Consider the following 23,067-nt stretch of genomic DNA (forward strand, 5'->3'; position numbering starts at 1 on the left):
CACTCTTTTATTGGGTTTATAAGTCAATTTTGCAGGAAACAAAGCCTGAGGAGAGTAAAGAATGGAGAAAAGCTGAAAAGAAGTCATCCGCCGCGGCCTTTGGAAGAAAATGCCGCGGCGGATCAAACAGAAAGGGAGGAGTGCGCCTCTGTGAAATCCGTCGCGGCGCCTTGTTGAATCTGTCGCGGCGCCCAAGCTATCTCGGAGGAAACCTGTTCGGTGAAATCCGCCGCGGCCAATTATCACGTGCACCGCGGCGCCTGAGCCACAATTCATTTTGTAATAGGCGCTGCGGTGCCTGAAGGAATCCGCCACGGCGCCTAGCCCCTCGCAGCTATGTGTTTTACTTGCTAACTTAAAAAATTAGGGCATATAGAGGTGGATACTCGGTTTTCTGAGAGGGAGTTCGACTTTTGGAGCAATTTTGGAGGCTGGCTCTGCTAGGGTTTGGAGTTTTGGAGGCTTGGAACCTTTGGGCTTGAAGCTAGAAGAGATTCAAAGCTTGTAACTTGAATTTTCTGGGTTTCCTTCTTCTTCCCTTCTTGTTTTGCTATGACTACTAGATACTCTTATAGTTGTAGTTCTTTACTCGATATGTATAGCTAAATCCGTTTTCTAGGGTTATTTTGATCTATTGTATGGATTGAGACTTGGTTTTACTATCTCTTGAGTGTTAATGATAATATTCAGTCGTTTTTACTTTGAGCTTAATGCTTCCTTTTGTCTAGCCATCATTTGGATTGATTGCTCAAGTTAAACTAATTCATGAATTTAGGTAAAAACATGCTAGTCCAGAAATTTAATTGAGTGAATAGATGGTTTGTCGATGGATCAGAGATGTATCTGTTGACCTAGCATAGACTAAATGGGTTTTGGTTTTTAAAGTGCAACCTTTTCAAACAAATGCAAGAGATTGCTGTGTTTTAATTGTGTTTGCAAACATTTGGTTTTGACTTGAGAAAGCTTAATCAGTTCTATAAACCCAGGCTAACTGAACTTATTGTAAAGCACTACTTGAGAAGTAATTAACCCAGTTTCATGAAGTACTTTAGTGAAGAATAACCCTAGTCTCTTAATTGTTTCAAGGTCAATTTGATTTTATACTGCTTTAAACCATTGTTTTCTTAATTTCATTTCACAAACTCTTTTACAAAAATTATTTCACTTAACCTAATCAAATACACAATTATGATTTTTCAACTCGTCTAGCCTTAGTCTCTGAGGGAACGATACTTTTTATATTACTTGCGACCCGTCCACTTGCGGTCAAGTTATTTGGAGAACAAGTTTTTAACACCGTTGCCGGGGACTAACGGCTAGAGTGTTTGAGGTTGATTGTCCTTATTATGTAATTGGTTACGCTTAAGTTTCAATTAGCATTTATAGCGGAAATAGGTAGTAGTAGTAGTTATTTTGTTCATTTCTCTTGATAAGTTTGATACTTTTGTTGTTGATTTGAATGTGCAGGTAACCCCTGACGTATGCAAGGAAGATTAGAAGTTATTGTGGAAGAAGTTACTGAAGAAGTATCCAGGTCAGGAGAAACTGAAAACACACCGGAGATTCAACAACAACCTCAGTTACTTCCACCACCACCACCACCACCTGAATCAGAATCAGAAGAAAACATGGCGGAGGAAGACGAGAATGATGTGTACACCCTGGATGACTATTTGGATAAAGAAGGGCAGACTTTTCACTCAAGTATCCGGCTACCAGACATTCAAGCCAGGAATTTTGAAATCAAGCCCGTTATGATTCAACTACTGGGGATGATGGGTACTTTTGAAGGAAATTTTAAGGATGATCTGAATGAGCATTTGACCAAGTTTATAGAGGTTTGTGAGAACTTCAAACAAACTGGGGTTACTAAAGATGCACTGCGATTGAGATTGTTCCCCATGTCGCTATCTCACAAGGCGAAAACGTGGTTGAATTCTTTACCAGAACACTCCATTAAGACTTGGGATGAGCTTGTATCTAAGTTCAAGGCCAGATTTATTCCAAGGGGCAAACGCGCTACATTAAGGGGTGAATTGCTTTCTTTCGAGCAGCATCCGGATGAGTTATTTTACAAGGCTTGGGAAAGATTTAAGGATATGTGGAGAAATTGTCCAAATCATGAGTAGAAGAAATATGTTCTAATGGAAGCCTTCTGGAATGGGTTGAATGATCAGACAGTGACAATACTAAATACTGCTTCAAACGGAGGAATAGGGAAGATGAAGGTAAATGAGCTATATGAACTGTATGAAAAGGTGGCATCTAGCACTATGCAACAGTATAACAAGAGAAGGCAAAGTTCTGGGAGATATAAGGAGCCTAGTTCTTCATCATCAAGGGACATTGCATCGCAACTTGAAGCAATATCTAAGAGATTTGACAATCTGGAATTGCAGATTAAGAAAGGAAATGCTGCAGGAGTTCATGCACTTCAGGCTCCAGGATACACTTGTGACCATTGTAATGAGGAACATCATTCTGATCAATGCCCATACACCTTGGAGACAGTCAATTATATGAATAATGCGTAGCGAAGACCACAAGGAAGCCCTTACTCTCAAACTTACAATCCAAATTTGAGAAATCACCCAAATTTCTCTTAGCGAAATGGGCCAAGTTTGAATCCTCCACAAATATTACCATCTGGTGCTAAACAAATGGGGCCTCCTGGTTTTCATGGTCAACCATAGCAACATCAATTGCAACAACAGCATCCTCAAAAGGAAGAATCCAAAATTGAGAAGATGTTTGCTCAACTATTAGCAAATCAAGAATCTACAAGGGTTGAGAATAAGGCAACATTTTCTCTCCATGAAACTACCATCAAGAATCTCGAGGTGCAAATGGGTCAACTGGCTTCACAAATGAATGTACTCACAAGAAGCAGCTTACCAAGTGATACCATTCCCAATCCAAAAAGGGATGGTAATGAAGAGTGCAAAGCGATCAGTTTGAGAAGTGGAAAGCAATTACCTAACATTCAGAGGCCTAGTTAGACCGGCAAGGACATCACTAACAGTATGGTGACTGACCTTGATACAAATGAGCTTTCAGAAGAAGGTGGTGTAGTAGAAGAGGAAGAAACCAAGAAAAGGAAATAGACAGAAGAAAATCTCAATGATGTGGTTCGAGGAAAGAATGTAGAGGGTGAAATGGTTGATGATAAAAAGAGGAAGACAACTCCCCCTCTTGCTACACAGATGCCACCGCTTCCATTTCCTCAAAGGTTCAAGAAGAAAGATGAAGATGTCCAGTTCAAGAAATTTGTGGACATGTTTAAGCAATTACACATCAACATCCCGTTTGCTGAAGCATTAGGGCAGATGCCTAAGTATGCTAAGTTTCTTAAGGATGTTCTCTCCAAAAAGAAGAGATTTGGTGAATTTGAAATGGTGGCTCTGACTGAAGATTGTAGTGCCATCTTGCAATGAAAACTCCCACCCAAATTGAGAGATCCAGGCAGCTTTTATATTCCTTGTAACATAAGCAAACACTTCAATGGAAAAGCCCTATGTGATTTGGGAGCAAGTGTTAACTTGATGCCTCTAGCTGTATTTAATCGATTAAATTTGGGTGAAGCTAGGCCAACAACTATTACATTGCTCTTTGCTGACAGAAGTATCTCATATCCAAAAGAGATTGTAGAAGATGTCTTGGTAAAGGTAGATAAATTCATATTTCCAACTGATTTTATTGTGTTAGACTGTGAGGTAGATTAGAATATCCCCATTATTTTGGGACGGCCATTCTTAGCTACTGCAAGAACCCTCATTGACGTAGAAAAGGGTGAGATCACCATGCGAGTAAATGATGAGAAGGTGATATTCAACATGAATCAAGCCTTGAAGTTTCCAGATGATTTGCTCACTGTAATTGTATCGATGTGATTGATTCTACAGTGCAAGAGGAGTTGATTAACTCTTTGACCAAAGACCCATTAGAAGCATTGTTGATTGGAGAAACAAGTAGTATTGATGGCAAGGTTGAAGCTTATGCAGAAATGATGAGTATTGAAGCATTTTCGTATCGAAAAGCTAAGACTTTTGAGCCTCTGGATGTGACTAGTGCTTTAAGCTCTCCTCTAAAGCCTTCTGTGGATGAGCCGCCAATGTTGGAGTTGAAGACTTTACCATCACATCTCAAGTATGCCTACTTGGGTAATTCTACTTCTTTACCTGTGATCGTTTCTTCTAAGTTGTCCACGTTGCAAGAAGAGAAACTGTTAAGGGTCTTGAGACACCACAAGAAAGCTATTGGGTAGTCCATAGCTGACATCAAAGGGATCAGCCCTTCTATTTGTATTCACAAGATTTTCTTAGAGGATGGTCACAAACCTTCCATTGAGCATCAAAGGAGATTAAACCCGGTTATGGAAGAAGTAGTCAAGAAAGAGATCCTGAAATGGCTTTCTGCTGGCATAGTCTACCCTATTTCTAATAGTTCATGGGTGAGCCCAGTTCAATGCGTCCCTAAAAAAGGTGGTATAACTGTAGTGGCTAACACCCGAAATGAGCTAGTTCCAACTCGTACTGTGACTGGGTGGAGAATTTGCATGGATTATCGAAAGTTAAATACAGCAACCAGAAAAGACCATTTCCCGCTGCCATTTATTGATCAGATGTTGGATAAACTTGCTGGGCAAGAATTATTTTGTTTCTTGGATGGGTATTCAGGATATAACCAAATTGTAATAGCCCCAGAAGATCAAGAGAAAACAACCTTTACTTGTCCATATGGCACGTTTGCTTTCAAAAGAATGCCATTTGGTCTTTGCAATGCTCCAGTAACATTTCAAAGATGCATGATGGCCATCTTTGCTGACATGATTGAGAAAACAATTGAAGTGTTCATGGATGACTTCTCTGTTTTTGAAGATTCTTTTGATTGTTGCTTAGATAATTTGGCGGCTGTTTTGCAACGATGTGAAGAAACTAATTTGGTTCTGAATTGGGAAAAATGTCACTTCATGGTGCAAGAGGGCATTGTCCTTGGTCATCAAGTATCCAAACAAGGCCTAGAAGTTGACAAGGCAAAGGTATCTGTTATTGAGCAATTGCCTCCACCAACAAGTGTTAAGGGTATTAGAAGCTTCTTGGGTCACGCGGGATTCTACCGTCGTTTCATTAAAGATTTCTCTAAAATCACTAAGCCTTTGTGCAATTTGTTGGAGAAAGATAGGGAGTTCAAGTTTGAAGACGCTTGTATGAACTCTTTTGAGGAATTAAAGAAGAAGCTCACCTCAGCACCAATTTTAGTGGCACCTAATTGGGAGTTACCCTTCATCATTATGGCAGATGCTAGTGATTTTGCCGTCGGAGCAGTTCTAGGACAAAAAGTAGAAAAGGTCTTCCATCCCATCTACTATGCTAGTAAAACTTTGGATGATGCCCAACTTAACTACACTACTACAGAGAAAGAATTGCTTGTAGTGGTGTTTGCTTGTGAGAAATTCCGGTCTTATATTGTGGGCACCAAAGTGACTATCTATACAGACCACTCTGCCCTAAAGTACTGTTTACCAAGAAAGATTCCAAAGCACGCCTGATTCAATGGGTCCTTTTGCTTCAAGAATTTGACTTGGAAATTGTTGATAGGAAAGGCACTGAGAACCAAGTGGCAGATCATCTATCTCGATTAAGTAGTGAGGCTAAACATGATCATTGTCAAGAGATCAATGCATCTTTTCCTGATGAATGCTTGTTCTTTGTGGATAACTCAACTACTCCATGGTATGCAGATCTAGTTAATTATCTGGTTTGTGGAACTCTGCCACTAGACCTTAACTCCCATCAAAAGAGGAAATTTCTTCACGATGCAAAGATGTACTTCTAGGAAGAACCTTACTTGTTCAAAAGATGTGCTGATCAGATGATAAGAAGATGTGTTCCGGAAGTTGAGCAGCAAGATATTCTAGAGTGTTGCCACTCTTCAGCTTATGGTGGGCACTTTAGAGGAGAGAAAACTGCTGCCAAAGTCCTTCAAAGCGGTTTTTATTGGCCTTCACTATTTAAAGATGCATATGCCTTTGTGATCTGATGTGATCGATGTCAACGAGTGGGAAACATATCAAGAAGGAATGAAATGCCTCTGAATAATATTTTGGAAGTTGAACTCTTTGATGTATGGGGAATTGACTTCATGGGCCCGTTTCTAATGTCTCTCAATCAAGAGTACATTCTGGTTGTTGTGGACTATGTCTTGAAATGGGTTGAAGCTACTGCTTGTGTATCCAGTGATGCTAAAACGGTGATCAAATTCTTAAAGAAAAACATCTTCACTAGATTTGGAGCACCTTGGGCTATTATTAGTGATGGTGGGTCTCACTTTTGCAATCAGCAATTTCAAGCTCTGATGAAGAAATATGGTGTAAAGCACAGGGTAACTTTGGCTTATCATCCTCAGTCAAATGGCCAAGCAGAAATATCCAATCGAGAGATCAAAAGCATCCTTGAGAAGGTAGTAGGTGCAACAAGAAAGGATTGGTCATTAAAACTAGATGATGCTCTTTGGGCCTACAGGACAGCATATAAAACTCCGATTAGGATGTCTCCCTATCGGTTGGTGTTTGGAAAAGCATGTCATCTTCCTGTAGAATTGGAACGCGGAGCTTATTGGGCCATAAAAAAGCTCAACTTTGACTTTCAAGCTGTTGGTGCAAAAAGGCTTCTTCAACTAAATGAATTGGAGGAATTTCGCCTTAATGCCTATGAAAGTGCAAGGCTCTATAAGGAATGGACCAAGAAGTATCATGATCAAAAAATTATCCCTAAGGTCTTTGAAGCGGGGCAAAAGGTGTTACTTCATAATTCTAAATTGAGATTATTTCCGGGCAAACTCAAATCATGTTGGTCAGGGCCATTCACTGTGGTACAAGCTGCTAACCATGGTGCGGTGGAGCTGGAAAATGAAAAAGGTGAAAGATTTCATGCAAATGGCCATCGTTTAAAGCATTATTGGGGTGGAAAGGTGGAGATCGTCAAGTTCTATGATCTACTTTGCTGAACAATCATAAAAGAGCTGAAGAGTCAGGCTGAAGACTATAGACCAAGCCCTACTTGGGAGGCAACCCAAGCTCTAAACTTGCCTTTGATGTGTTTCTTTTATTTTAGTTTTGTTTTAGTAGATTTACGTTTGATCTTTGTTTTTTGTAGGTCTTTTAGTTTAATCCTCAAACCTTGGAGCTTAGCAGGAGTGGTTGATTTTTAATTAGCGCAACCAGGGAAGTGCACCTAACCTTAATCTCCAACAGTGGCATTGACTTTGATTGGTTTAAATTTGTGTTAAATTGAGACTTGTGGGTTTTGTTTTTATGTGGTTGTTTGTGTTGTGTTTGTTTTTATGTTTGTGCTTGTGTTTAGTCTTGTTTTATTGTGTGTAGGGTGTTTGATTATGGTAGGTCTAGTCTGTGTTCATTAATTTTTTCGTGTAGGCCCTCTCTGTGCAGCGCTTTGATCAGAAGCCGTGGTGCCTCATTTGTTTCAGAACCCTCTTTCTGTGATAGGTGCCACAGCGCCTTGGTGAATCCGCCGCGGCGCCTTTATCCTTGGTTGCTGCTCCATCTCGGTAATAACCGTCGCGGCGTTTGGACCTAGAGGCCGCGGCGCACTTTATTTAACTAGAATGTGCAATTCTATAAAAGGCACCGCGACGCCTTGGTGAATCCGCCGCGGCGCCTTATCGCAATCTCTGATCTTTTTCTTTGTGTTCCCCGTTTTAACCTTGCTCATTTGTCTCAATACCCACTTTGCCCCGGTGTATCTGACCATTTTTTAGGGTAGATTCATTGTTTTAATTTTAAAACCCTAACCCTTTGGTCTTTTCACTCTCCATCCAAATTTCAAATCCCCCCTCCCCATTTGGTTTCTCCATCTGATAAACGCCCCTCTTTCTATTAGACAATAATCCCCACCCCCTTCGGTTTCTCCTTCGATAACCCCCCAATCCCATTCGAAATCGCCGGTACTCCCCAATTCCATTCGTAACCGCCGGTCATCACCGTCCTCCCCTTCGTCGCCGATTGCCTCTCAGTCTCCAGCCGCCAGTCGCTTCTCCCTCTCTCGCCGCCGGTCATCTCCTCAGTCTCCCACCGCCAGTCATTTTCCCCTCACCGTCGGCACCATCCTCTTTCCTCTCCCTTAGTCGACCGTGTAGGTATTCTCTCTTTCTCTTTGATTTCTTTTAGTTTAGTTTAGTTTTGTTGGAAATGGGTAATGCTAGGGTTGTTGACAAACTCAATTATTTTTATATATTTTGATATATTTTATATGAGTTTTGTCAACTTAATTAGTCCCTCTTGACCTTCATTGATTGTTAATTGATTTAATACGTTTTATTTTGAATTATTATTTTATAGGGGCAAAATAGTTATATTTTGGTTTAATTGTGACTAATTGATTTTTGAGGACAATTAATGCTACCTTATCCTTGAATTTTGTTTGCAGGTTTTGGAAGATTTAAAAATAAAATGAAAATTAAAAAAAAAGAGAAAAAAGAGAAAAATATAATTAAAAAATAATTAAAATAAAAGGGAGCAAAACGTTGCGTTTTGCTCCCCACCCACTTAATAACCCCTAATATCCAATAATTCATCACCTTCATCCGGAGAGCAACGCACACGCGAGGGAGCTGGCGGCAGAAGAAAAAGAAAAGAAAACCAACAGCGTGAAGGAAGAGGATTCAGCGTGAGATTCCACAGCGAAATCATTCCTCCAGATTCCATCTTCATTGTTCTTCATGGCTGAACCGAATTGGTTTGTTGGAGCTGTGGTTGTGATGATTAAGAGTAGCTAAATCCTCCAATTCTCTAGAGCAATGGTTATGGCTTGAACTTAGAGCTTCAAAGGGGAGTTTCAACTCTTTCAATCTTTACTTCTTTCATTGTAATTGTGATTTCTAGGTCTTAGAATGAATTTTATAATGATTGAATGTGCTGTGATGATTTATATTTGTATTGAGATTGGTTGTAACTACTGGAATCTTTGATTAGCATTTAACATTATGCTGTGATTAGCTTTAATTTCTTTACATTGTATTGGGTCAGACTATGTTTTGAAATTATTGTGAATATTTAGTGGTAATTCAAGGTGGCTTGGTTATTGGACTAAAAATGTTAATTGCTTTTCCTTGATTCTTTTTGGCTAATTGTGCTAAAACAGTTTAATTGTGAGTAATTAATATGCAAGGTGGCTTGGTGTTGATTATTCTAATTAAACCGAGTCTAAGGGGTGGCCCTTAGAGTCTTTTGAATTTAGCTAACTCCCAAATTAATTGAAGTAATGATAGCCTAAATCATTGTGCTAGAGGATTGCTTTTCCATTTGTTGTCACTTGTTAATTCTCTTTGTTTATCTCATTCATATCCATTTTATAAACTAAAAATCCAAAAATTATTTACTCATTTTGCATCCTTTTCAATTTTGCCAATTAGTTAGTTAAAAAGAAAATCAATCCCTTTTCAAGTCAATTCTTTATTTTTGATACTTAGTTGCTTAGGATTTCAAATAAAGGCTCCTCAAAGTGAAACGACCCGAGTTTTGTACTATATTGCATTACTTGGATTTATTTTTGATTGGGAACCCCAAGGCGAACGACAAAGGCTCTCATCAGTTGTGCATTGTGGTTAGATGATTTTAGAACTCTAGATGGGAGCATTTTGATTCTCTGATATTACATTGTGGTTAGGTGATAATTCCTTATTGCCCAACTATCTGTGAACATGTATTGGATAAAATGTGATACTTGTGAAATTGAGTGATCATAGCTTGGACCTGATTTGAGAAAATGAGGTGCTTGTCTAAATTTTCAAATAACACCGTTCATTACCCAAGTTATGTTGTTCTTTTTCACTTGTAACTAATTTGGAAATGTTATTCTGATTTAGTGAAATTAGTTTCAATTGGCAGCTACTGATGGTTGTCTGATTTTGAAATTATTAGATAAAAGAGAACCTTTGTAAACTTGATTTGAATTGGGGGTATTTTATAACTCAGGTTTAGAAAGGGATTAAGTAATGGTGAGATTGTGGTCTAGCTCTTTGATTTAAGTTTGGGGGATAGTTTTTCTTTATTTTTTTAGGTTAGTTTTCTTCTTTTTCTTTGTCGGTTGTTTTGTGATTGTGGTATGTTATTAGCTTAGTTTGTGTGTGGTGTGCTTTGCTTTCTCTTTGCAGGTAACAATCCAATGGCCCCCAGGAAGAAAGCCCGTGCTACCTCCCCTGATCCTCCAATTAAAGAGCTCATTGAAAAAAGAGGTTTGCATCAAGAAAGAGAATTTCCGTGCACAAATAAATTCGGGTTCTATAAAAAGCAAGGAGGCTCAACCTCTTAAATCTGATTAGTCCCAAAGGTGAAGGGAATGAGAAAGCTGGTCAGAAAATTCTATGTTAGAGTGGCAACAAACTTGAGCAATGAGATGTTTTACGGTACCAGCGTTTCCTCATTACTCCGGTGCGCATCAGAGATCACTATGAGCTTCCCGAGTGGAAAAGTGCCAATATAGTGGTATCTCAACAATCAAAAGGAGATTCCCTCGATGCCATCTCAGCAACACTCACTGGTTCTGATTAATCTCTCATTAAGGGTAAGAATAAGTGGGGATATTCTCCTCAGTTAACCTCTCATTAAGGGTAAGAATAGAGTTTGTTGACTCGGCATTTCGAGGACGAAATTCTTTGAGAGGGGAGAATTGTAACATCCCAATTTTTGGACCTAGAAGTATCAGAAATAGCTTGAATGAGATAGGCTACCAAACCCCTTTAGTAGAGATCTTAAAGATGAGAAAGGAAGTTAAAACAGTTTTAGGGACTAAACTGCAAAGTGAAGGTTTTAAGGGGCTAAAGGGTAATCAAAGTTAGAGGCTCTAGTAAAGTCTCAAAGGCCCAGAAAGAGAAAAGAGGCTAGATACAAATCAAAAGTTAGTTAGAAGCCTCAAAGAGATGGTTTTATGAGGTTGAGCCTAAGCAGGGTAAAACCGTAAATTCAGAAAGTTATGACCAACAGGGATAAAAATGGAAGAGTGTACAGAAAATTCCAAGAAAATCTCAAAAATTGGAAATAATATTCTAAGGCTCTTCTGTGAAGAGAAAAGACAAAAATACCCTGAGGTAGTTTCAATGGAATTTATGAGGTTATTACTGGTAAAAAGTATACCATTTGAGGTAATTATCTAAAATAGCAAGAGACCTCAAAAAATGTATATAAAAGTGAGATTAAATGGTTAGAAGGTTGTACTAATTTATAAAATTAGTCCCGCAACCAAAGGCCAGTGGAGTGGCTTTAATAAATTAAAGAGCCGGTTTTGTCAATAAAGGTATTTTAGTAAATGAATTTTATGCAAGGCTTAAAGGAAGTGTTATGACCTAAGAAATTCATAGATACTCTCTAGAATTAAGGGAATTTATGGATCTGACAGAAAATAATTACAGAGGCCAGATCACTGTAATTATAGAAAGAAGTTAAACCGGGAGTAAAAGTGCACCGATAAAGTGTTAATCAAAGTCTTGCACTTTACTTGGCCCACAAGTTGCCACTTATCAAGCCTTTAATGGATGGTAATTAAAGCTTTCCAAGTGTCAAGCTACCAATGGAGAGGATCTTGACTTTGGAATGTAATTATATTATGAATTAAGTTAATTAGAGAGAGGTTTCAAGAAGGCTTAGGCATTTGACACTTGGACTTTCATTAAATGTGGTAGATGAGATATTTTGAGAGCACTAAGGAGCTCATCTCTCCCCTAAATCAGATGGGAATTTCATCCAAGGCAAGGAGGAGAGGAAAGAGAGGGTTTTGGAAGGAGAACCAAGGAAAGCTATCAACTTTGGTCATCAATCAAGGATTCAAGGTGAGATCTTGGTTCTAGATGTGTTCTTGCCTTGTTTTCCTTCTCTTTTAAGGTTAAAAAATCTTTCTTCTCTCCCTTTTGATGGCTGGTCAAAATGGTTGATGAGTGGGGAAGGAAGTTTGGTTGTTAGATCTTGCTAGAACACCTCAAAGTATGGTAGATCCAAGTGGATCTATGTGAAAATTGGAAGAATTACGTGCTGATTTGATACCTATTTTGAATCAGTTACTGTTCATATCTGGTTCTAAAATTTGGCATGCTTAAAGTAAACTCTGTGAGCTTTAAATTCATGGGTAGAACACTTCATTTGGATATATGTACGATTTATGGTGAGTTTTCAAAGTTAGGGTTTGAAATCTGGAAACAGTGTTGAACTTTTGGGAGAGTGTCGAGTTCCGTACAATTCCGGTACTGTTCAGCATAGAATTGGTTCCTGAAACTATTTTTAATTTAAATTTAACTTAAGGATATTTCAGTGAGACTTGGAAGCACTCAATTTGGATTTTTCTAGATTTAATTATGAATTTTCAAAGTTAAGCAAAAAATTCTGGAGATTCTGCGTGAACAGTACCCCCGCGAACCAAAATTTCCAGATTTGATCTTCTTGAATCTAAGGCCATCTAAAGTTGTCCTAATTGACAAGAAATGGATCATAAGGATGGGAAATAATAAGATTTATATTAGAAAAGTTAGAAAGAAAACCCTAAGACTAAGAGAAAGGGTTGAGGTTCGAGAAAGGGTTGAGGTTCAAGAAAGCTAGTCTTGAACTTTATGTAATCTAATGGTCCTAATGGATTGTGTGATCATTATGGTTATGTTTAGGGCCTTTGGAACATCCAAGAGGATGTTTGGTGATGTTGACCGAATGCCCACATGGTTGGAAAGTCAAGGGAGTCAAAGGAAAAGTAAGAGGAAAGCTTGAGGTGCAAGGTAGTGAACTTACCCTTTATGTGCTTGACATGGTATGCTCATGCGTTGGTTTGTATTTGTTGTTTGAATGATGTTGTGACATGATGATTGTTGCTGGAAATGCTGTTTTTAATATGTTCCCATGGCCATGTATTTTTATACCAAGCATAAAGTATGATGGCGTGTCACTAGTTAACTTAAGTTTATGAAAAACTATATACCATACACTAGCATCCATCTTGTGCATGTATGTGGTAATGTTTCCTACTAAGGTTCCCCTGAATCTCACCCCTTCGTAACCAACCATTTAGGTCAATCAATGATGGGCACTAATGGCATGAGAAGCAAGGAGAAGAAGTGGAGAATTATTGATGCTAATGATTGATACTAATACTCAATGTATAATTCTCCTATGTTATAATTATGTTGTGAATGCCATGTATTTAATTATAAAGCTTATGGCATGTATAGGAATGTATGAGCATGAATGGGAAAAAGCAAGTCCATGTTAGGTATGCGAAAGAAATAAAAAGAATTAAAGTAAAGAAATGTTAAGGGATAAAACGTAGGTCATGAAGCAGTTAGTTTCGAGCTTCAGTTTGACCTATCATATGAATGATTTAAGCTACTAAATTTGGTATACTTATAGTACACATCCCAAGCTTTAAAATGAGTGGTGAATCACCTCATTTGGATGTGTATACGAAGAGATATGAATTTTCAAAGTTAAGGCGCAGAATCTGGAAAGTCCAGATTTTACCAAACGAATAGTAATCTTAATCCAATAAACTGTACGTTTTCAATGAGGATGAGTTCAGTTGAATATTTTTCCCTTAAAGAGTATTGAAATATATTTTGTTAGAATTTTAGAACACCTCCATACGATTTTTCTAGAATTAGTTATGATTTTTCAAAGTTGGACCTATAATCTGAAAACTGGACAGTGAACAGTAATTTTCCGAAAATTAACATCAAAATTGAAATTTTTAAGTGTAAGACCATCCAACATGGTCTGGAATGGTTCTAAATGAATGCTAAGGTATTATATAAGTAAGGTGTGACACAGAGGGTGATGAGGATCAGGGGGATCAGCATTCTGAGGAGGAGGATGACTAGTTGGGGCCGTTTCTGCTACTGTTGTTGCTTGCTTTGTTGCTTTTATCTTTTTGTGTGTTTTTGCATTTTCTTGCATTTTGGTCTTTTTGGTGTGTTGTTGTTTGCTCATATGACTTTGGCAAGGCTACTGATGGCCTGTTAAACTGATTCTGACTGTTGACCATTATCTGTCATTGTTGATTGAAAATATGAATGGTTAACGGATCTTTTAATTGATTAATTTGTGGATGCCTTTAGTAACTGATGATTTCATTATGATTATCTGATGACGGTACTATTGATAGTTGTGCATACTGATATACTTGTACAGGAAGAAAAGCGAAATTTTGACCTTTCATGCAGCAAATATATTGTTTTTTTCAATTCTGCCCGCATGCCCTGATCAAATAAGTTTGGGGGTGAGGATTGAATTTTTTTGGATAATAGGATTTTTGTGGATAACATGATTAAATTTGAAAATTTTCTGGATAACAGGGTTATATTTGAAAATTTTTGAAAGGTCATTTTGTTGAGAAAATTTTGAAACAGCTGAAACAGTAGAAATTTTGTCAGCTTAAATTTTTGCTCGGTTGATTTTATGAAATATGAGCTGAAGTGGCAAGTTGTCAGTTGAGAATGTATGATTGGTCCAATGATTGAACAAAATGCTTAGTTACTATGCTTGATAGGAAGTTTTGAATTGCTCTTTGATGCTTGATTTGTGAGGTTAAAACCTCTGTTTCTTCAATTTTGGAGAAACTAATGCACTAAAAGGGTCAAAACATTTCAAGGGGTTATGTTGAGGTTAAGTGGATAATTTAGTCTCTATACTTTTGTTTCAACTAAATTGTTTCAGAACCTTCTTCTGATTTCTCAAAGTTTATAGTTTGTTCTATATGAATTTGAAAAAGGATTAGGGCAGTTCTTAAATGCGTTTGAGCCTTTCAAGATGACCTTATAGGTTTTATCCTTTGAACCCATGCTTTGAGCCAACAAAAAAAAAAAGTATATATGTTCAAGTTTTGTTTCAAACCATCACCTCTTCCTAACCCAAAACCAATTGAGAAAAACCATGAAATCCCTAGCTTTGAGATAAATGGAAGTTGAAAGGATAAGGGGTTTGATGAAATGTGGAGATTTTGAAAGGTTGGCAGGGGTAGTCAATTATTCTGAAAATTTAAAGTGTTAGGAGCTAAGCTGTAATTTTTTTGTTTTCAATGTAAAAAAAAAACAAAAACAAAAAGAGAAAAAATGTATATATACATATCTATATACAAATAATTGTGGTACAAGTTTGGGAGAATGAAAGTGGTTGAAGTAAGTTCTGATTATTGAATATCTATTTATCTCAAAGTATTTGTATGATCTACTTTCCCCTTTCTTTCCTGAGCCATTACCTCTTAGCCACGTTATAAGCCGAAAAGCCCCTTTGATTTCAAATGTATATGGGGTGAGTTGTAGACAGAGAGAGAGAAGAAGTTAGGCTTATGAAAGGATGCGGTTGAAGGTTAGTATGTTGGCTAAAGTCTCTCATTCCACTGAAACAGTATCTTAAGAGATGCTCATTGACTCTATATACACACTCACACTCCAAAATCATTGAAAGTTTGTTTTAAGTTCATGAAACTTGTTTCTTTGGGTGATTCAGTAATTTCCTATCCTGTATAGTGTCTTGAGCATTGATGAGGATACATCTGTTCCTACAATCTTCAATGTGCAATTTTGTCACTTAGTCGCTGTTTTGTTGTTTTACTCGAGGACGAGCAAAAGTGTAAGTTTGGGGGTGTGATAACCTCTCAAAATTCCTACTAAATTAAGCTAATTTAACGCTCTTTTATTGGGTTTATAAGTCAATTTTGTGGGAAACAAAGCCTGAGGAGAGTAAAGAATGGAGAAAAGCTGAAAAGAAGTCATCCGATGCAGCCTCTGGAAGAAAACGCCGCGACAGATCAAATAGAAAGGGAGGAGTGCGCCTCTGTGAAATCCGCCGCAGCGCCTTGCTAAATCTGCCGCGGCGCCCAAGCTATCTCGGAGGAAACCTATTCAGTGAAATCCACCATGGCCGATTATCACGTGCGCCGCAGTGCCTGAGCCACAATGTCATTCTGTAATAGGCACCGCGGCGCCTAAAGGAATCCACCGCGACGCCTGGCCCCTCACAGCTATGCGTTTTACTTGCTAACTTAAAAAATTAGGGCATATAGAGGTGGATACTCGGTTTTCTGAGAGGGAGTTTGACTTTTAGAGCAATTTTAGAGGCTGGCTCTGCTAGGATTTGGAGTTTTGGAGGCTTGGAACCTTTGGGCTTGAAGCTAGAAGAGATTCAAAGCTTGTAACTTGAATTTTCTGGGTTTCCTTCTTCTTCCCTTCTTGTTTCTGCTATGACTGCTAGATACTCTTATAGTTGTAGTTCTTTACTCGATATGTATAGCTAAATCCGTTTTTCTAGGGTTATTTTGATCTATTGTATGGATTGAGACTTGGTTTTACTATCTCTTGAGTGTTAATGATAATATTCAGTCGTTTTTACTTTGAGCTTAATGCTTCCTTTTGTCTGGCCATCATTTGGATTGATTGATTGCTCAAGTTAAACTAATTCGTGAACTTAGGTAAAAACATGCTAGTCCAGAAATTTAATTGAGTGAATAGATAGTTTGTCGATGGATCAGAGATGTATCTGTTGACCTAGCATAGACTAAATGGGTTTTGGTTTTTAAAGTGCAACCTTTTCAAACAAATGCAAGAGATTGCTGTGTTTTAATTGTGTTTGCAAAACATTTGGTTTTGACTTGAGAAAGCTTAATCAATTCTGTAAATCCAGGCTAACTGAACTTATTGTAAAGTATTACTTGAGAAGTAATTAACCCAGTTTCATGAAGTACTTTAGTGAAGAATAACCCTAGTCTCTTAATTGTTTCAAGGTCAATTTGATTTTATACTGCTTTAAACCATTGTTTTCTTAATTTCATTTCACAAACTCTTTTACAACAATTATTTCACTTAACCTAATCAAATACACAATTATGATTTTTCAACTCGTCTAGCCTTAGTCTCTGAGGGAACGATACTTTTTATATTACTTGCGACCCGTCCACTTGCGGTCAAGTTATTTGGTGAACAACCACCCGCGTTAGGTGGTTTTCCCTTCAGTCTCTGGTCCCAAAAAAAATACGCCCTCTCCCTATGCACTGGAACTCTAGTACACAAAGGTACATATAGTATTACCTCCAGTCCTAAATATAAGATTTAATTGAAAATTGAATTTGATTCTAAATATAAGGACTTAATCTTCTTTGTCTCTAAATTTATAATTTTTTTAAAAAAAATCTCTATTGATTACAACGGATTTACACCTATATGTAGTTTCAATGTACTACCTCCATTCCTTCATATAAAAGTTACTTGACTAATTTGAGTAGATTAAGAAAACTAGTTAAGTTAGTTATTTGTAGTAAATAGGTGTTGTTTTTCCTAAAATATCTTTGCTAATTAAGTGTATTGACTAAAACTATCATTATTAAAAAGACTATCTTAAGAAAAAATGGATAAATATTAGAGATAAATTGGATTAGAATCTTATATTTAGAACTAAAATAAAAGTCAAATGATGTCTTATATTAAGGATTGGATGTAGTACATACATTAAATAGGATAATTTATAAAAGTCAACACGCATTCGTTACAAATAACCAATTTAACTAATTTCTTTAATCTTCTCAAATTAGTTATTTAACTCTTATATTAAAGATGAGAGGCAGTATAATTGCAAGACAATATAGTTTTAAAGCCCGAAATAATGTGGTTGGCAACATTCTTATGTTAGATGCATGATCATTCAACAATTGAGGCAGAATGAATAAATGACCTATGTTTTCATTTTAAAAAAAACGCGATTAAAGCTCTCGTTACCAAATATGAAAATGGAGCAACATGAAATTTCTTAGTTAATAGCATAGGCTTCATCAGCTTTCAACTTTCTCGGTCTGGTTTGCTTATTGTGCTGTATATCATATTCATCCTACAAAACCAACAACTTAACATATGTTTTGTTATCGCAGAACTTAGGTTACTCATCAAACTATGTCACTGTTTGTTCTATAATATATACACACACACTTACGTACATATTGATTGCCAATTGTACTATGTTATACGTATATATATTATGTATACTATGTTATATGCATATATATTGCTTTTACATCATTTGTTGCAGGTAGGGTATAGAGAATGTGACTAGTAAAATTTTCATAAATAAAATGCAAGACTGTTGAAATTTTATACTTATTCCATTAGCAGCCAGTATAAGAAACCATTTTTACATTGGTTGAAATAACAACTGATATAGAAAATGAACTTTTTACAGCGGTCGTGCGTATTCACCGGTGTAAAAACCTACGCTTTCAATACTGGTTGCACATGACCACCAATGTAGAAAGTGAGGGGAACTTTTTTTTCCCTTAATCTTGCTTAAATCAGTTAAATACGACCACTTTTACATCGGCTCTAGAAGTAGGAAGTTGAACACCAGCATTATCTACGGCTATTACAAAATCGATATAGAAATTCTCTTTAATTACTATAAAAAGAGGAACCAGTTTCAGTGCTTACTGCAATAATGAGCACCATAATACTCATTAAATAGTAACCATTCAAATTTAATATGAACGGCTAAGATTAAATATTTAGTATTTTTGTTTTTTAAATAATATTTTTGTAATATCCTGAATTTCAAGGTGTTAAAGGAATCAAGGAGAATGATGAAGAAAAAAAAATTATTAAAATTAATTAATGCCTAAGAAAATTGAGGAAAAGTTATGGAATATTAATTTTGAGAGGTTAGGATATTGTAAAAGGGTTAATTTGCCCAAAAAATGGCTTACACAATTTCAAGGATAATTTTAGGAGTTAAAAGGACCTATTTTCTTGGAAAATTCAGAAAAAATAGTTAGGAGATGATTTTTTACCCGAAATTCTTGTGGAAATCATTTTAAGGGTCACAAAAGCTATTAGATAAGGAAAATCGATATAAAATGTTATGGATTAATTTCTGGATTCACTCTTTAATTTCAGGAAATTAAGTGGAGGGGGGAATGAGAAATAAGGGATAATTTAAGGCAAAATGGTCCATTGCCTCGTGGACAGCCCACACGTGTTGCTCCATCCTTATAACCATCAGAATTCATTTCCCTTCTCCATTTCATTACTGCCCGAGTCTTAAAATAGAGAGGGAGACCAGAGGAAAACGAGAGCTCGACGAAGAAGTGCCAAAGGTGTTGATCGGAGGTATTTGGGTCACATGCAAACCGATTAATCTTGCAAGTTGAGTCCCCTGATCATCATCCTACTCTTCTTCTTTCGGTTTGTTGGGTGTTTGAAGAGCTAATGATGAAAGAAAATTGGGTTTTAGTCAGAGAAACTCCCGATTTAAGCTGGAAACTTGATAATGAGGAGAGAATGATGTTGGTTGATGATGGCAGTGTAAGATTTTTATGTTGCATGTCCCTTTCTTGGTCTCTGTGTTGCTGTCTGAATCCGGGTTTGATGTAGGGGTTCTTCGTGCTGTCAAGATTTGGAGCAAATGAGAGGTAGTAGAGTATCTTGCATGATGTTAGATACCTCTGTTTGGGGTTAGCCGAACAGAGGTTGAAATTTTTGCAAGTTTGAGTTTCAAATTCTTTGCTCTGTTTCGTTACTGGCCAGGCCAAACAGGGGAATAAGTCGCTGGTTTAGGATGATTATGAGTTGATGATTCATAAACCATAGTCAAAATCCTAACTTCCTTTATTTCCTATATCCTTCGGCCAAACATTTTTAACATCCATTGACTTTTTATTCCAATTAAGCAATTACTCTTTTATAACTTCTAAACCAATAATTTAAAATCAATAACCTTATAAGCAAACTCAACCAATAAACTTCATATATAATTATAAACCATCCTTAATCTTTTCCATCTCTTATATTCTTTCAATTAACTCTAGAATTTCCAAATTCTATTACACGTCTCAACATAACTTGAGCGGCAACGTATGCATCTAATTACATATATGTCTTCAATTTCCCATTAAACTAGAATCAAACTATAAATACCCGAAAATTGCGGGGTTCACTTCCAGATTAGCTTTTAACTTCTAAGCATTAATTTTTAACCATTCAATCAGCTCTCTCTCTCTGTCTCTTCACTTCGGCCAAACTTCCAGATTCAAATAGCACTCCAAATGCACGCATCTACAAGCACTAAAATTAAATAATTCCATCAAGCTTTACCCTTTCTACTCCCATAACCCGAGAATTGATTATGAGACTGATTGAAATTTTGAAGTGATAGCTCAAAAGTATTTTGGAAATATTGAAAAGGGTATTAAAGAGGATCAAGAAAGAAGTTAAAAATGATTTAATACAATGAAAGTTGATTTCCATAAATTTAAGAGATGGAAGTATAAGGAAATAGACTAGGAGTATAGATTAAATATAATGGGAAGTTTAGAGATTAAATGATTGAACTTAAGAATTAATTTGGTGGCTGTTTTGAGCACTAAAGAATTTAAGCTAAGAGAGCTTATAGAATTATTTTGGAAAAATGAAATGATATCAATTGGTATGATTATATGTGTGTATGTGTATATATATTAGTTTTGACCAAGATAATCAGTTACTCAGTAATTATATGGGTTAAGATAAAGAAAGGAACCCTCTAAAAAGAATAGGTTGAGTAAGAAATATTATCCAGGATGACTAACTATTAAATAGAAGGAATAGAGTTCATTAATGGTCAAGAGAAGTTGTATTTTTATAATAAAAATTTAATGGAATAAATATTGACCCATTTATATGTGAAACTACATTTTATGATTTGATATTTGCCCGAGCCCGCTAAGAAAACCACAAAAGAAGTAATCTGGAAAAGGTAATCCAGAAGAAGGGACTCCAGGTAATGACTCTTTCCCTCATGCTTATTCAATAGTTCTGCATGTCTGTTTGTGCCATTGTGCCTCTATTCTTTAATCAATATATGTTGGATATGTTCTGTGATGAATGATTGTGAGCTCGTAGAGCTGTACTCAGATATGAGTAGGTGGAAGTTGCTTTGCATTGAGCTCGTAGAGCTATACTCAGGTATGAGTATATGAAAGTTGCTTTGCATTGACTCATAGAGCTGTACTCAAGTATGAGTATGTGGAATTTGCTTTGCATTGAACTCGTAGAGCTGTACTCAATAATGAGTATGTGATGTTGATTTGATTACCATGGCCATGTACATTGCAAAGCGTGGGATGCATAAGCATCATCGATTTTATTTGTTTGCAAAGCGTTGGATGTATGAGTATCGTTGATTATATCTGTTTGCAAAGCTTATGATATTTGAGCATCGCTGTTTATGTTTTGATGCAAGTGCTGTTAATATGGCTTGTTTTGCATGCGCTTATGAACTTTTATAGTTGTATGATGGACTGCTGTCATTACTAATCTCACCCCTTTCTTCCATAACATACAGCAAATGCAGGTGGCTCGAAGGGCAAGGGTGTGGTAATTCAAAGAAGTTGAAAAAGTTGTCAGTAGATGTGAATATGATATTTGGTCATCTGTGTAGTCTTTTGCTATTTATATTTAGAGTTTTTGTCATGCCATGTATGGCCATATATATATTTTGTGTGATTGTGTATGGTAATTGTGGGATGTAATTACCTCTATAAAGAGGAAAGTTTTGGCTCTCGTAACCATCAGTTAAGTGACATACACTCTAATGGCTGTACGTTAGTAGATAGATATTTTGCTAATGCGGTAAGTTTTGATAATATTGGTTTAGCTAAAGGTAGCTTTATTGATGTTAAATTTAGGGTTTAAAGAGATGTCTGAACTACTGAACATGACATTTTGTAAGTTATTTCATTAGTTTAAAATTTTTCAGAAAATCCTATCCCTTATATAGGATTGAATCCTGCATTTGGGAGAAGGTTTAATAAAGAGTTTAGTAAAGGTATTCTTATTTTTTTAGGATCAAACCTGGCTTAGTGGTTTGAAGTAAATTTAACAGCCCCTAGGTGTAATTAAAGTAGGTGTTACAATTTTCCTTTTGATAGGTGTTACAATTTTCCTTTTGATAGGTACATAATTCAAAATAAATGTAATCTCTCAACTGTAAGTTTTTTAAAAACTAACTTTTTTATTTGAAAATGTTATGAATATTGTATGAGTGGATGTCCATAACCCCTAACCCTTAGAATTCTCATAGGATTCCTCACCTTCAAGTGTCATAAACTACATAACCTCCCTAATGAATGACTTGGGAGGAGTTTCTCATTGTTAATGCCATTATAATGTTCTTTATTCCTTTGTAACCTTAGTATAGGACTTCAATGCTTGGAGGCCTATAAATAGAGGGCATGCATGAGGCATTTGTACCTTGAACCAAAGTGAATGAGAAAAGGCCATTGTCTTCTCTATCTCTTGCTTTCTTTTCTACTCTTCATTCTCCTTATTTCTTGTTTATAACACGTTATCAGCACGACCTTGCTCTGAAAATTTGAGGTATAAACCCTTCGTAAGATGATGCACTCTTCTCATCGTCTAATTATCTCCTTACTCAATCATCACAATATATATCTATGTATTGACTACATATTAACTTTATATTATCTCCTTTCTTAATTATCATGTTTTATATTATATAATGTTACTCTATTGTTCTTTTCTTTACATTTTAATTTTTTTTTCATTATGTTAACATTCTGTTTTATTTTAAGTCATTTTATTTTTGTTGTCACATTGTAAAATATTATGTTTGTTTCAAATAATTGATGTAATTTATGTATCATCTCCATTTGGTATCTATGGTGTTTTACATTATTTTATCTGTGTTGTACTAACTCTCATATACATATAATTTACAGTGTCCCATGTTGTTTTATCTATATTGTACTAACCCTCATATACATATATACATATATATATATATATAATTTACTGTTGTTTTATCTATATTGTACTAACTCTCATATACATATATATAATTTACACTGTTTATATTTTTTTCTTCTATCATTATATTTGTTTGTATTTATTTATGTTGTTTATATATGTTGTTTATATAATTTATTTATAATAAGGCCTAATAATTTATATGTTGTTTATTCATTATTTATCAATTTATATTTATTTCGTTTATCTCACTGTAGCATTATTTTTATTTTTATTTTTAGTTTAATTTGTATTATATAT

This window comes from Neltuma alba, unplaced genomic scaffold (genome assembly GCF_004799145.2).
Source record: "Neltuma alba isolate B1F8T4 unplaced genomic scaffold, ASM479914v2 tig00013466_pilon, whole genome shotgun sequence".
NCBI lineage: Eukaryota > Viridiplantae > Streptophyta > Magnoliopsida > Fabales > Fabaceae > Neltuma > Neltuma alba.